This window comes from Rhincodon typus, chromosome 30 (genome assembly GCF_021869965.1).
Source record: "Rhincodon typus isolate 14 chromosome 30, sRhiTyp1.1, whole genome shotgun sequence".
Taxonomy (NCBI): domain Eukaryota; kingdom Metazoa; phylum Chordata; class Chondrichthyes; order Orectolobiformes; family Rhincodontidae; genus Rhincodon; species Rhincodon typus.
The window spans coordinates 3,186,831-3,203,629 of record NC_063361.1 but is presented as its reverse complement, the minus strand read 5'-3'; the positions used below and the strand labels follow the sequence as shown (position 1 = coordinate 3,203,629).

General features: G+C 42.6%; 1 protein-coding gene across 1 annotated transcript in view; it reads right to left on the bottom strand.

Moving 5' to 3' along the window:
* Nucleotides 1-6,503, bottom strand: part of LOC109937227 (peptide transporter family 1-like) — a 167,182-nt gene extending 160,679 nt beyond the window's left edge. Inside the window, exon 1 of the mRNA XM_048614384.1 lies at nucleotides 6,413-6,503. The gene's annotated coding sequence lies outside the window, so the exon portion shown is untranslated. The remainder of the gene's footprint in view (nucleotides 1-6,412) is intronic.
* Between the last annotated feature and the right edge of the window lie 10,296 nt (nucleotides 6,504-16,799).

The following is a 16,799-nucleotide window of genomic DNA, read 5'->3' as shown; positions in this document are numbered from 1 at the left end:
ACCTTAAACTGTGCTGGCTGTCATTTCAATCACATGCTATTTCAAGTTACGATAAATTCTGCACAGTGTAGAAACAAACACAGAGGCGAGGTGATGGCCTAGCGGTATTATCACTGGACTGTTAATCCAGAGACTCAGATAAAGTTCTGGGGACCTGGGTTCAAATCCCGCCCTGCAGATGGTGGAATTTGAATCTAATAAATATCCGAAATTAAGAGTCTAATGATGACCATGAAGCATTGTTGAATGTTGGAAAATCCCATCTGGTTCACTACTGCCCTATAGGGAAGGAAACTGCCATCCTTACCTGGTCTGGCCTACATGTGATTCCAGACCCACTGCAATTACCCTCTGGGCAATTAGGGATGGGTAATAAATGCTGCCTCGCCAGCTATGCCCTCATCCCATGAATGAATAAAAAAAACCAGAGAACGCTGTAGAAACTAGTTCTGAAGAAGGTTGGACTCGAAATGTTAACTCTGTTCCTCACTCCACAGATGTTGCCCAACCTGCTGAGTTTCTCCAGCATTCTCTGGACTTGTTTCAGCATCTGCAGCATTTTGCCTTTAGTATTGTCAGTGTAACCACTGCAAACTTTTCTCCACAATTGACAATAGACTTACAAGCCTATTGGATTTATTCCACTTTCAGATAAGGATGTAACATTCACAATCCTCCAGTCCTCTGACACTGCCCTGCAACCTCAGGATGATTGCAAGATTGTGGTCACAGCCTCCTTAACTTCCCTCAGTAAATAGAATATAACCGACGCAGGTAGGACAACATTTCTACTTTGAATGCTACCAATCTTTTAAATATAGAGAACATCTCCTTTACCTACAGAAACAACAACATATTTACGTCGCATCTTTAGTGCAATGAAACATCCCAAGCCACTTCTTATAAGGATCATAGAATAGACATGTAGCATCTAGTTGTTAACAGAGATATTAGGTCAGATGGCCACAAGCTTGGTCAAAGAAATGGTTTTCATACAATCCCTACAGTGTGGAAACAGGCCCTTTGGGCCACCAAATCCACACCAACTCTCAGAGCATCCCACCGAGACCCATCCCTCTATAACCCACTTAATCTACATATCCCTGAACACTACGGGCAATTTAGCATGGCCAATCCACCTAGCCTGCACATCTTTGGACTGTGGGAGGAAACCAGAGCACCCGGAGGAAACTCACACAGATACAGGGAGAATGTGCTAACTCCACACAGACAGTCGCCCAAGGGTGGAATCAAACCCAGGTCCCTGGTGCTGTGAGGCAACAGTGCTAACCACTGAGCCACCATGCCACCGTGCCACCCCTTTTTAATGGGTTTTAATGAGTATGTTTTTAATGAATGAGTTTTAATGTCAATGCACACCATCAATGTCCAAAACCAGCATGCCAATCGGTATGTGCAGAACCTCAGAGCAGCCAAGAGTAAACATTAAGGGCAGTCCCACCCATCCAGATGGTATGTTCAACTGTTCCAAGGGCTGCAGACAGGTCAAGAAGGGTGGGGAATGAAAATTTACCTTTGTCACAGTCACATTGGATGTCAATAGTGTTGTTTCAGCAGGGGTGGGGAGGGATCCAAATTGGAGTTCTGGCAAAGACGGGGACAGATTTGAAGGCTGATATGATGCTCAGGCACTTTGGAGAGGAAAGGGAGGCTGGAGATTAAACGTTGGTTTCCAAGGATGGTGAGGTCAGGGTTTATTTTTTGAGGAGAATGGTGATGATGCCAGATTTGCAACACCCAAAGGGAGAGAACTATTAGTTTTTTTAGTCTGCCTGTTTGGATGAACAGAAAAGATCCCACAGCAGAATTCGAGGGGTAGGAAGTTTTCTCAGCCAATATTCCTTCATCTTTTAAACCTGATCTCTCTCTCTCTCTAACCATATACGCATGCTCACATGCCTTTCAGATTTACTAATCTGAATTATTCACACTAAAAATAGGAAATTAAAAATGAGTTGAAAGATTGAACTGCGTATGAAGTTGCGCAGTTACTCCACCTGGTCTTGAGCCGACACACCCAGGAATAGCACAGCAATCACCAGCTGATCTGATGCTGGTTACACCAAAGGAAGACAAACAACCAAGCAAGTTAATTCATAAAACTCACAGTCACACAGCACAATCTCTATGAATGCATTTTAACTCAAAAGATGTCAATGGCATTTCAGTTTTGGAAAAAGTTTCAGCTACAAGCCATACTTCAGTGGTATCTTCTGTGTGATTTCCCAGTGAGGTGTAAAGAAAATCCAATGGCACTATTTCAAAGAGCAGAGATCCCCAGCATTCACACTAATAGTTAGCCCTCAATCAATATCACATTATCTGGTTATCTGGTTGTTATCACAATTCTGTTTGTGGAAGCTTGCTGTCTACAAATTGGCTGCAGCATTTCCTGCCTTATATTAGTGACATACATTCAAAACATACTTTATGGGCAATAAAGCACTTTGGGATGTCTTGAGACAGGAAATGGTGCTTTATAAATGCCAATCCTTCTTTAGGAACCTTTATATCTGACAATCTTGAATATCTTTCAAAGATCCATCCCCTCACCCTCACACCTTACTCCCCAATCCATTTGCTCAGTGGAAAGACATTCAATTTATAAATTATTTTTAATCAATCTATTCAGACATGTCATGATACACCTCCAGAGCAGGTGAGATTTGAACCCAAATCTTCTAGCCCTGAGGGAAGGACATTACCATTGCACCACAAGACTCCTAGAATGAATTTGTCTGGCTTTAAACCGGGGTCTTTTTGTGAGTACAGCAAACTTGATACACTACTTACCCATTTCTGTGATCAATTTAATGTCCTTTCCTGAATTTATCCAAGTTTCTATCAATTTATTAACAGAGCCTGCTTTGAGTTTCAATAATGTAATTTGTTCAGCAGCTTCAGAAATTAAGCCTTACTGGGCACAGCACAATCAAACACTGGGCTATAATAATATAACCATGAACCTCCAATCCATGCTTACAAGGTGTTCAGCTGCTATCAGCAGTCATGTTGTGTTTGTTCTATCTAGCTAATAGATAGCTATGCCTGAGGCTGCATCATTAACAGATAACATACAACAATTGTGCTCACTAGTGGCGATGATAAATCTGCAACAATTTGATGAATCAAGCTGTACAGTAAACAGTGCTTGAGAGGCAACTAGTGCTGAAATACAAATTTTATACCAATTGACCATGCTGTACAATTATTCACCCTGAGTTTTACTCAATCAGCCAGGTCAAAATTATCTATTAACTGCTCTGGTAAAGTTCCAAATGGAACCCCAAACAGAGTTAAAAACCGAAAGAACTGCGGATGCTGTAAATCAGGCGAAAAAAAAACAGAAGTTGCTGGAAAAGCTCAGCAGGTCTGGCAGCATCTGTGAAGAAAAAATCCTTCTGAGGAAGGGTCACCTGACCCAAAACGTTAACTCTGATTTTTTTCTTTACAGATGCTGCCAGACCTGCTGAGTTTTTCCAGCAACTTCTGTTTTTGCCCCCAGAGTTCTTGTCCTCACAGTGTGATCTCGGTCAGTGCTCCATGCACTTGCAATTTGTACTTATAGGAGAGTCACACCTCTTTACTCGACGGCTAGCCTGTTCCTTGGTAAATGCATTCACTCATGTGGCACTAAGCCAGACAGATCAGTGTGCCTTCAGCTTTCACTCACATCAAAGCTGATCTCAACTGAGATGAGTCTTTGTATTCAACGAGGGGCAATTCAGTCAGAGAAAAATAGGCAGAAGTTATCTAAGGGTTCCACTGCTGACAAACATCAAATGGCTACCAACCTGGAAGTTCACATTAGCAGAACAGACTGATTGCCCATCAATCCAATATGGTGCAATCCATAGTCAAATAGCTAATCAATTCTGAAATATAAATGTTGAATAAAGAATGGCAGCTGTGTATGATATCACAAGGCAAGAAAACAGACAAAAACATGTATTTGTCTGACTGCAGGATCCGTGCTGAGAATGGGTTAAAATCTAAAGTGCTAAAATCACCAGAATTAAAATGTAGAATAAACTGGGATGTTGATAACAGCCATAGTCGTCCAACAGGTTCAACATCATTCATTAAATTGTTGCAGATTTAGTATTGCCACGTCACAGGCAATGTATTAACATGGATTGAGGATTGGTTAATGAACAGAAAGCAAAAAGTGGGGATAAATGGTTGGCGATCAGTGACTAGTGGTGTGTCTCAGGGATCAGTGTTGGGACCCCAATTGTTTACAACTTACATAGATGATTTGGAGTTGGGGACCACGTGTAGTGTTTCAAAGTTTGCAGATGACACTAAGATGAATGGCAGAGCAAAGTGAGCAGAAGACTCTGAAAGTTTGCAGAGGGATATTGGTAGTTTAAGTGAGTGGGCACAGGTCTGGCAGACGAAATACAATGTAAATAAATGTGAAGTCATCCATTTTGGTAAGGATAACAGTAAAAAGGACTATTATTTAAATGGTGAAAAATTGAAGCATGTTGCTGTGCAGAGGGACCTGGGTATCCTTGTGCATGAATTGGTTTGCAGGTACAACAGGTCATTAAGAAGGCAAATGGAATTTTATCATTCGTTGCTAGAGGAATTGAGTTTAAAAGCAGGGAGGTTATGTTACAGCTATATAGGGTGCTGGTGAGGCTGCACCAGGAGTAATGCGTGCAGTTTTGGTCTCCTTACTTAAGAAAGGATGTGCTGGCACTGGAGGGGCTGCAGAGGAGGTTCACGAGGTTGATTCTGGAGTTGAGAAGGTCGGCTTATGAGGAGAGACTGAGTAGACTGGGATTATATTCATTGGAATTTAGAAGAATGAGGGGGCATCTTATCGAAACATATACAATTATGAAGGGAACAGATAAGATAGAAGCAGGGAGGATGTTTCCACTGGCGGGTGAAAACTAGAACAAGAGGACAGAGCCTCAAATTAGGGGGAGCAGATTTAGGGCTGAATTGAGGAGCACCGTCTTCACCCAAAGGGTTGTGAATCTGTAGAATTCCCTGCCCAGTGAAGTAGTTGAGACTTCCTCATTGAACCTTTTTAAAGCTAAGGTAGGTAATTTTTTGAACAGTGAAGGAATTAATGGTTATGGTGAGAGGGTGGTTAAGTGGATCTGAGTCCACGAAAAGATCAGCCATGATCTTATTGAATGGTGGAGCAAGCTCAAAGGATGGCCTACTCCTGCTCCTGGTTCTTATGTTCTTCTGATCTCTCACATCCACCTGGGAAGCTGTTTTTCTCTGGATACCATCTCTAAAGCCATTATTATTTTAATGTTTTTATACACCTTGACCAAATTATCCTTTGACCTCTAACTTCCAAGGAAGACAACGGAACCTGCACAGATACAAAGTAATGATTTCCTCTGGTAGGGCCAACCCAGGATAAGGAGGCTTCATCTTAAAATGACTGTCGAGCTCTTCAGGAATCAGGAAGTACTTATTCACATAGAGCGAGTTGGAAATCTGTAACTCTTTCCACCGAACAGCTGTGTATGTCACAGTCGACTGAAGCTTTCAAGTCTGAAATCAGTAAATTTTTCTTTGATAAGGACCACAAGGGATATGGATTAGAAGTGATTAAATGGAATCAAACCACAAAGTTGTACACACACAGTGGAAAAACAGGAAATGCATTGTTGAATTAATACATTACTCAAAACCAGTCACCTCACTGAGAATGTCAGCAAAACTATCTATAGAAACTGGCCTAAAGTATTTCTCTCTGATAGTTCAGACACTGTACTGAGTTCTGTCAGCGACTGAGTGAAAAAGCGTAGGATGGTCAAGTATTTCATCACTGATCTGTACAAAGCTGAGAGGTCTCAGTTAAGAACTACTAGTCACTAGCCTCAGACTTTCCAACCTAGTAGGAAGCGATCGTGTGTGGAAGTTCAAACAGGACAGAATGCGTTGGTAGCAAAATTCTTCAGCCTTGTGGCTGTCTTTCTGCACAATCAAACCAACACTGACATTCACAGCAGTTTGATGACGTGCTGACTTCTGGAGCCAGATCGGGTGAAAACAGTAGACCCCACTCAAAGGCAGTGCGCAGGAAATCTCAATCAAAGTGAGACACAGTGCAAACGGAATCTCAACTTCAATGAGAAGCAGTGTCAAAAGAACCCAGACCCCTGCCCAGGACACCTAGAGCTCAGTGAGGCAGTGCTCAGGGAACACACACCCCAGTGGGAGGTCTGGACTGTAAGATTGTGAGAGTTTTTGATACTGAGATACCAGGGCAGTGTTATTATTTTGCCAAAGCCATATCATTTCGAAAATGAGAAGCAATAGCTTAGTGTTTACAGCTACACAGCAAGCCACACTAGCAGACAGAAACTGGAAACACAGGAAAGATAAACTTTGGTAAATATCTTAAAATACTTACATTTACTTTGAGCTTGATAAGTATGAGATTACTGTGCCGTGTCTCCCTGGTGAATTGCGTTGCTTTAAACCTGTTTGAGTTCTGATTGTAGTGTCACATTACAGCCAGTCAGACTTCCCAACTCCAATCAGATTTAGCACCAGCAAGTGGGCAGGGAACAGTGGTGTGCACTAAGGTAACTGCCCAGTTCCTCTCCATAAAATTCCAAGCATCATGCACAGGAAATTTAAAAAAAAACCTGCACACTATATCTTGTGACTGCTGGAGTCTCCCAGTTCACTCCACAGATACCAACAGTCCTTGATACTCAACCTGTTTCAACTGCTTTCATTATTTCCTTTTCATTAACCTGTCTCTTACCACAGCACACTCCCCAGCCCCTCAACAACCTTGCCCTAAAAGGAACTAAATTCTGTTTGGCTGCTAGCCTGTTGAGGTTTCCACTCTTCACTACCAGTCTCAAATCCTTATTCTTCATGTATGAGTTCAGATGCTATTTACCTATGAAGGGTATTACAGACTATGATTTGATTTGATTTGATTCATTATTGTCACACATATCTAGGTACAGTGAAAAGTGTTGTTTTGCGTGCAGTACAGGCACCCACCATCCACTATGGACAGGACCAATGTTATATACAAGATTCCCTGCAAAGCCTGCAACAAACATTACATTGGACAGACAGAAAGGAAATTAACCATAAGGGTACATGAACATCAATTGGCAACAAAAAGACACGACCAATACTCACTCATCTCCATCCACATGCATAAGGAGAACCACCAATTCGATTGGGACAACAACAGGATCCTGGGACAGATAAAGCAGAGACAAGCACAGGAATTCTTAGAAGCCTGGTACTCCATTAAGAAAGCCATCAACAAACACAGAGCTAGATCCCATATACACTCCATTGCGAAGGAAAATTGGAAGTGAGGTAATCCAGCTCAACGGACACTAGAGTTTAAATAACAGGTGGGAAAACACAATGGTGCTTCATCGGAGGCTGCACTGATGATGTTACCCAGCACGGTAATGAAACGTCTGCGGAACAACAAACCAGCTCGGCGAGGCAACCAACCACAACAGGCACAAAGTGCATTAGGGTACTAGAAGACCACGGAATGCAATGTTGCAGAGAAAGTGCACAAGAGCAAGATCAACATTAAATTCAAAATCTGAGAGGTTCATTCAAGAGTCTAATAATAGCGGGGGAGAAGCTGTTCTTGAATCTGTTGGTATGTATATATGTATGTATATATGTATGTATGTATCTATATAGGCTTTTGTATCTTCTGTCTGATAGAAGAGGTTCAAAGAGATTATAACCGGTTTGGGGGAGTTTTGATTACATTGGCTGCCACAACGTGTCAGCGAGAAGTGTAGATAGAGTCAATGGATGGACGGTTGGCTTGCATGATGGACTGGGCTGTGTTCACAACTCTTTGTTGTTGCTTACGGTCCTGGGCAGAGCAGTTCCATTCCAAGCCGTGATGATCTGGATAAAATGCTTTCTATAGTGCATCTATAAGAATTGGTAAGAATCTTTACAGATATGCCAAGTTTCCTTAGCCTCATGAGGGAGTAGAGGCATTATTGTGCTTTCTTGACCGCCACATCAATGTGGGTGGACCAAGACAGGATGTTGGTGATTGTCACTCCTAGGAACTTGAAGATCTTGATCATCTCTGCCTCAGCACCATTAATACAGACAAGGGCATGCACTTCACTTTGCTTCCTGAATTCAATGACTAGCTCTTTCATTTTGCTGACATTGAGGGAGAGATTGTTATCTTCACACCATGCCACCAAGCACTCCATCTCTTTCTTGCATTCTGTCTGTCATTGTTTGAGATCCAGCCTACAACAGTGGTGTCATCAGCAAACTTGTGGTTGGAGTTAGGATAAAGTTTGGACACAGAGATCTGAGTGTATAAGGAGTACAGTAGGGGCTTGAATATGCAGCCTTGCGGGGCACTGGTGTTGAGGATTATCATGGAGGAAGTGTTGTTTCTTATTCTCACTGATTGTGGTCTGTGGATCAAGAAGTCAAGCATCCAGTTGCAGAGAGTGGGGCAGAGACCTAGGTCTTGGAGTTTGGAATAACAAGGTGTAGAGCTGGATGAACACAGCAGGAAGGCTGACGTTTTGGGCCTAGAACATAGGCTATGGATCAAGCGCAGGTAAATGGCATTAGAGTTCTTGGTGTTTGGTGGTTGGCATAGATATGGTGGGCAGAAGGGCCTGTTTCTATGCTGCATGACTATAATTTATCAAATTTTGGTGAGGCTCTTGGCACACTTTAGGAAGGATATGAAGACATTAGAGAGTGTGTTGAAAAGTTTCATGAGAATGGATCTAGGAATGAGGAGCTTCAATTGTAAAGAAGGATTGGAGAAGTTTGGACTGCTTCCCTCAAGATAAAAGGACTGAGAGGAAATTTGGTAGATGCATTCAAAATTGCGAGGTAGCCTGGCCAGAGTGGATAACAGTGAATTGTTCTCACTTGTGAAAGCATTGAGAATAAGAGAACATAGGTTTAAAGTAATTATGTTTAAAAAGTGATATCAGTGAAAAGATTTTCATGCAGCAAGTGGTTAGGATCTGGAATTCACTGCCTGATAGTATGATGAAAGGAGGTTCAACCGAGGCTTCTAAAAGAGAGTTAGACTGCTAACTGAAAAGGAAGAACATGTGGCATCAGGGGGAAAAGGAGGGGCCAGGAGTTGCTCATTTAGAGAGCTGGTACAAGACCAGCCAAACAGCTTCCTTCTACTCTTTTTAAGGAAACTGTTAAGAAAAACAAAATGGATTAGACAGCACTGTAACAAAAAATCTAAAGGTCAATGTAAATTTATCAACATTAACTTAATTTCCAGAGTGATAATGCACACCACTCCTGGTGACCCCACCTAATATGGAAGGCCTTACCATGCCAGCCAGTGGTCTCTACATGCCCCTTCTTTGAGGACACCTGAACATGATATAAGAGTGGCAAACAGTTGGGTACCACCACCCCCTCACGACCCTCTGCCTGGGCCATCAGTTATTATATCAGTTATGGGGTTTCAATCCCAATCTGAGACTTCAGCACAAAAATCACAGCTGACATTCCAGTGCAGCACGGAGGAAGTGCAGAGATGACTTCTTTCAAAAGAGACATTCAACTAAGGCCCTACATGGGTGAATGTAAAAAAAATCTCAAGACATTAATTTGAAGAACAGGGAGTTACCACTAGATCCCCAGTCAATATTTTTTCCTCAATCAACATCACGAAAATATATTATTTTATCATTAGCACAGTGCTGTCTGTGTGAGTTTGATGTTTGCTGTGCACTTATATCCTGTATTATTAGCAGTGGTTATAATCCAAAGAGTAGTACGTTGGCTGCAAAACACTTTGAGATATCTGCTGGTCAGGAACAGCACTAAATAATTGCAGGTTTTTCTTCTTCTTCAAGTGTCCTAATACTCCTACATGTTGTCTGTCGGCTGTGGTTCAATGCATGATCTGACGACCCTGACAGTTGTAGGTTCAAAGGCCCATTCAGAGCATGTGCACTCACTGCAGTACTGAGGGAGTGCTGTGTTGTCACAGGTTTTCAAAAGGTGTGCCAAAATCAATTTCCCTCACATTCTAGCCAACACTTACTCTTTAACTAACATCACTGAAACAGATTATCCAATCATGGGCGCATTTCTCTTTGTGCATGTGCACAAATTGGTTGCCATATTTCTTATCTTCTACCTGGGGACGTACCTACCTATACATTTGAAATTTAATTCCTAAACATTTTATTATTCATTCACGGGACAGCATTTATTGCCAACCCTGGTTTGCCACTGAGAGGATGGTGGTGAGCTGCCTTCTTGAACTACTGCAGTCCAAGTGCTGTAGGCAGACCTCAATGCCCTTAGGGAGGGAATTCAAAGATTTTGACCCAGCAACACTGAATTATCAATGATATATTTCCAAGTCAAGAAAGTAAGTTACTTGAAGGGGAATTCACAGGCAGTTGTGTTCCCATGTTCTGTTGCTAATAAGCATTGGTGGCAGAGGGAGTGAATGTTTTGTGTTGCCAATCAAACAAGCTGTTTTGTCCTGACCAGAATAAAATTTCTTGAATTGTTGGAGCTGTACTCATCCAGGTAAACAGGGAGTATTCCATCACACTCCTGACCTACATTTTGTGGACAATGCACAGGCCTTGAGGAATCAAGAAGTGGTTACTCACTCAAGATTCCTAGTCTCTGACCTGCTGTTGTAGCCATAGTATTTATATGGCTAGTCCAGTTCAGTACTGGTTAATGGTATCCCCCAGGAAGTTGACAGTCAGGGGTTCAGTGATGGTAATGCTACTGAATGTCAAGGGGCAATAGTTAGATTCTCTCTTATTGGAGATAGTCATTGCCTAGCACTTCTATGCCACAAATGTAATTTGCCATTTTTCAGCCCAAATCTGGATACTATCCAGGTCTTGATGCATTTGGACACAGAGAGCACATAAAGGAGTTAGACATGAATTGTTTCATTTCATAACTTGTACTCTGATGGCCATTTTTCAATAATTGGTATGCTTTAACCACATTACAGAACAAGGATTCACAAACATAAAGAAAAACCAGTAAAACTTGCAAATGATGCATACTGGTCCAACGCATCTTATATACCTGAAATGGAGCTCCAATACAATTAGTGCATTCATTTCCACATATTATAGGCCCTGTATTCCTTTTTCCCTCTGAAGGTGAATTTAGAATTGAGATCAGACCGTTGCTGCTCACACATCTAGATGGACTGGAGAAGGCATAAACCTAAAACCAGAGAGCATAATTTAAAACGTTTTGCAATAGAAGAAAATGTAAGATGAGATAACAGTGTGGAGCTGGAGGAACATAGCAGGCCAGGCAGCATCAGAGGAGCTGGAAAGTTGGTGTTTCGGGTTGGAACCCTTCTTCAGAAATGGGGGAGGGGGAAGGGGTCTCTGAAATAAATAAAGAGGGGGGTGGGGCTGGGGAAGGGAGGTGGGATGGCGATAGGTGAGTGCAGGTAGGCAGCGGTGGGGATTGGTCAGTGAGGTGGGAAGGGCGGATATGTGGGAGAGAAGACGGACAGGTCAAGAAGGCGGAGACAGATGGAGGGTCGGTCATGGGACGAGGCCGGGGGTGGGGAGATTCTGAAGCTAGTAAAGTCCACATTGAGACCATTGGGTTGTAGGCTCCCAAGGCGGAATATGAGGTGCTGTTCCTCCGGTTTCCAGGTGGCGTTGTTGTGACACTGGAGGAGGCCCAGGATGGACATGTCACCCAAGGTTGGGAGGGGAAGTTGAAGTGGTACACGACTGGAAGGTGTTGTTGTTTGTCGTGAACAGAGCGCAGACGTTCTACAAAGCGGTCTCCAAGCCTCCACTTATTCTCACCGATGTAGAGGAGGTCACATCAGGAACAGCAGATGCAGTAAACCACATTGGCAGATGTGCAGGTGGGCATCTGTCTGATGTGGAAGGTTTTTCTGGGGCCTGGAATGGAGGTGAGGGGGGAGGTGTAGGGGCAGGTGTAGCACTTCCTGCGGTTGCAGGGAAAGGTGCCAGAGTGGTAGGGCTAGTGGGGAGCGTGGAGTGGATGAGGAAGTAGCGGAGAGCGCGGTCCCTACAGAAGGCAGATGGGGTGGGGAGGGAAATATATCCTTCGTTGTGGGGTCAGATTGCAGGTGGCGGAAGCTGTGGAGAATGATGCGTTGAACCCGGAGGTTGGTTGGGTGATACGTGAGGACAAGGGGGATTCTGTCTTTGTTGTTATTGCAGGGTGTGAGGGCAGAGGTGCGGGAAATGCAAAGGTTGCAGTTGAGAGCGTTTTCGACCACTGTTGGGGGGTGGGGGGAGTTGCTTTCCTTGAAATACGAGGACATCTGGGATGTTCGGGAGTGGAACGCCTCACCTTGGGTGCGGCGTAGGCGGAGGAATTGGGAGTAGGGGATCGCATTCTTACAGAAAGGTGGGTGAGAGGAAGTGTAGTCTAGGTAGCTGTGGGAGTCGATAGGCTTGAAATAGATATCAGTTTCGCGGTGGTCCCCAGAGATGGAGGCAGAGAGGTCCAGGAAGGAGAGAGAGGTATCAGAGATGGTCCAGGTGATCTTGAGGTTGGGATGAAAGGTGTTAGTAAAGTTGATGAACTGTTCAAGCTCCGCGTGGGAGCACGAGGCGGCGCCGATACAGTCATCAATGCAGCGGAGGAAAAGGTGGGGCATAGTGCCAGTGTAGCTTCAGAGCAATTCTGAAGAAGGGTCCCGACCCAAAACGTCAACTTTCCTGCTTCTCTGATGCTGCCTGGCCTGCCGTGTTCCTGCAGCTCCACACTGCATAATCTCAGACTCCAGCATCGGCAGTTCTTACTATCTCCAAATGTGAGATGAGAACAAGTTCTTTTACACAGTGAATGGTTCAGGTGTGCACTGTATAGAAGTATGGTGGAGACAGTTTTAATTGAAGCATTCAAGAGATCATTGGATTATTACCTAAATAGAAATAATATTCTATTTTATTTCTTATGTTCTTATATGCAGTTATTGGTAAAAGGCAGTAGATTGGCACTAAGTCAAAATGATTAGACAGCTGGTGAAAGCACAGTGGACTGAATGGCCTCTCTGCACCAGAATGACTCTGTGATTATGTGAAGCCAGGAAATCATTTCCTTAACAACTGAATGCTGAATGCTGAAAGATTTGCCAACTGGATTTTGAGGTGAGGAAACGAGGATCTTTCCATATAGAGAAATTGTGATTGGGTCAAATGGCCATCCTCTGCTAATAATTATCTTGTGGTTTAGATAATCACAATTCTCATGTGTTGTGAACTGACTGTGAAATTTGGATCAAGTAAACAGCATGTGCCTGTCCCCTAGAGGACGACATGAGTAAGCACTCTTTGCTTGCAACAACTTTGACAATCATCAGGAAAGGATGAAAGAAGAGGAAGGAGGCTAACATAGTGCCCTTTCCATCACTAGAAAATAGACCAGAGGGGCTCAGTAACCATAGTTCCCAATGACCAAGGAGTTCAGAACCAGAGGTCACAGTTTAAGGAAGTGGGACAGGCCACTTAAGACTGAGATGAGGAGAAATTTCTTCACCCAGAGAGTGTTGAGCCTGTGGAATTCTCATCCATAGGAAGCGTTGAAGTCAAAATATTGAATATTTTCAACGAGTTAGATATGATTTTTAGCATGAAAGGGGTCAATGCAAATGGGGAGGAAATGGGAGCAGGGTTCTGAGTTGATAATCAGCCATGTATGGCAGAGTAGGCTTGCTCTGTCAAATGGCTTACTCTGCTCCTATTTTCTATGCTTCTGTAACAGACCAGGATAGTGACTCAGTGGTTAGCACTACTGCCTCACAGTGCCAGGGACCTGGGTCCAATTCCAGTCTTGGGCAACTGTTTGTGTAGAGTTTGTATGTTTTCCCCATGGCTGTGTAGGTTTCCTCCAAGTGTTCTGTATTCCTCCTACTGTCCAGCAATGTGCAGATTAGGTGGTTAGCCATGGGAAATAGGGAGTTAGCAGGATAGGTAGGGAGTCTGGCTGGGATTCTCTTCAGAGGATGAGTTGAATGGCCTCTTTTTGCACTGTAGGGATTCTATGCAGCAGTCACACAGTACTGCATAGAACTGTCAACCTAGATTATATGCTCAAAACTCTGGGGAGGATTTCAAAGCCCAAGCCTGATGGTGTCATACTTGTCATTTCTTGTACCCCTTGCAAGCTCAGCAATATCCTTCACTATGATGAAAGACTTTGGTTTCTCAATGATGAAAATAAAAATCACTGATGTATTGAAGTGCGTAACTAAGACTAATTTACTAATTGTAATATTGTACTAATATCCCTGTATGTTTTTAAAGTCACATCATATTTGAGTGGACACATTTCCTGCATTAACAGCATGTGAATAGCGCCAGCTAAATCATAGACATTCACCAATCAGCAGGATAAAGGCAGGTCTTGGTCTTTCAACAAATAGGAAATCTGCCTCAGGCTTCCTTTCCCAATTTCTCATGGTCAGGGCAACAGGTTCAACAAGAACATTATTGGGGTTCTGCACTTGAACAGTTGGTATCTGTATGCCCCTGTGCCAGCTCCAAATGATGCCCCAGCAGACAATTCCAGAAACCTGGCATTCTATTTATTTATTTATATTTTGCTGTATTCAAGGCACCTTTGTTTAGTTTGGAACAAAAACAGAAGTTGCTGGAAAAGCTCAGCAGGTCTGGCAGCATCTGTGAAGAAAAATCAGAGTTAATGCTTCAAGGAGGGTCACTGGACCCGAACGTTAACTCTAATTTTTCTTCACAGATGATACCAGATCTGCTGAATTTTTCCAGCAACTTCTGCTTTTGTTCCTGATTTACAGCATCCGCAGATCTTTCGGTTTTTACTTTGTTTTGTTGGGCCTCTTTAGAATGCTGTCATACATTCCAATTGCCCTTTTAGGAAGGTATTATCGAATATTGGGGAAACTGTTCTGCAGTGATAATTTCACTGGACTAGTAATCCCAAGACCCAGGTTCATTATCTAAGGCATAAGTTCAGATCCCACCATGGCATCTGGTAGAATTTAAAATCAATAAATAAAATCTGCAATTGAAACTTTATCTTAGAATGGTGATGATAAACTATCATTGATTGCTGTAAATATCCATCTGATTCACTAATGCCCTTTAGGGAGGTAAATCTGGTGTCCTCACCTGGTCTGATCTACAAGTGACTGCAGGTCCACAGCTGTTTGGTTGAGTCTTAACTAGCCTCGGAAGTTGCCCAGCAAGCCACTTAGTTTAAGGGCAATTAGAGCAGGAAACAAATGTTCACCTTGCCAGCAATGTCCACATCCCATCAAAAAAATGTCATTTATCATTGTTATCCTTATATGGGATTACTACAGTGTTTTGCTTTATTTTTATATTAATTCATGGGTTTTGGCCATCGCTGGCAAGGCCAACATTCACTGCGCATCGCTAATTGACCTGGGGGGAGTGGTAACCTGTCTTCTGGAACCACCACATTTTTGCATTTTTTTAAAATGGTACACACTCCAAAGGACTGAATAGTTAAGATCGTGGCTGGGGACAAAATCAAATAGACTGCTATGTCCTATACAGCATCGAACTTCATGACTGTCCTGAACACATCCAGGCAACTAGATGATATTCCATCACACTCCTGACTGTCCTTTAACTCCAACAGAAGCTCAAACACAAACAAACAATCACTGAAAATTGGTTAATACTTGAAATTAAACCAAATCAATGAGATAATTAAATACACCTTACATACAGTATGCACACAATATTGGTACCCAATTATATTCACATATTTAGAGATAATACAGGATTGAAACTCCCCAGGGCTGCAGTATATCTTAACTTTAATAAATGGGACTAATGTGTGCTTTATACGTCATCACATTCTGTCTGTAAATTGCTGACATGCATGTTTGTTTAATGCTAAGGTTAACTATTGCACTTTTTGTCCCTGCTCTTGATGTTCTGAGTTGCTTGTTACTCTCTGAATATTCCACACTTGAGAACTAATTAATTCTCAGCAGCACTGAAGTCTTATTTCTTCCTGGTACACCTATAAGACAATGAATGCATACTTGTGCCTCCCCTCAATGTTATTGAATGATTTACTGCATACCTATTTGGTTCAAGTTCCACTCCAGAAATTTGAGCATAAGATATAGACCACCAGTCCAATATAGTACCGAGTGGGAGCTGCACTGTCAGAGGTGCCACCTTCCAAATGAAGCATTAAACGAAGAGCTAATCTAAGGTAGACATAGACGATCCCATGGTGTTATTGCACAGATGAACACAGGAATTCGCCCTGGCGTCCTAGCTAATACTTAACCGTCAAGTACATCACAAAAACAGGTCATCTGGTCTTTATCACCTTGCTATTTGTGGGAGTTTGCTGTGTTTAAGTCGCTACATTTCCTACATTAGATTATTGACTACACTTCCAAAGTACTTCATTGGCGGTATACGAGCCATACTCCATCCCTGACCTCATTACAACCAGAACCAATTTTACTATGTAGATATATAGTTTCTATTAATTTTGTTAACACAAACTAATTATGGCTATTCAACCTGAGACTTACACACCTAAGGTTAGGTAACTTGCTGACAGGATATCAAATAAAGACAACTATCTGAGATAATTCCTCCCATTTAATATCTGAAATGCCCACGGCCTACTGAAAAGAGACCTGGGTTTCTAGACAAGTACATGCTGATTTAAAAAAATACATACAAATACATTTCCGCAAAAGACTTGCGTCAGTTTCTTTAAAACAGGCTCAAGGTGTGGCATGATCTCTGCCTGTTCCTATT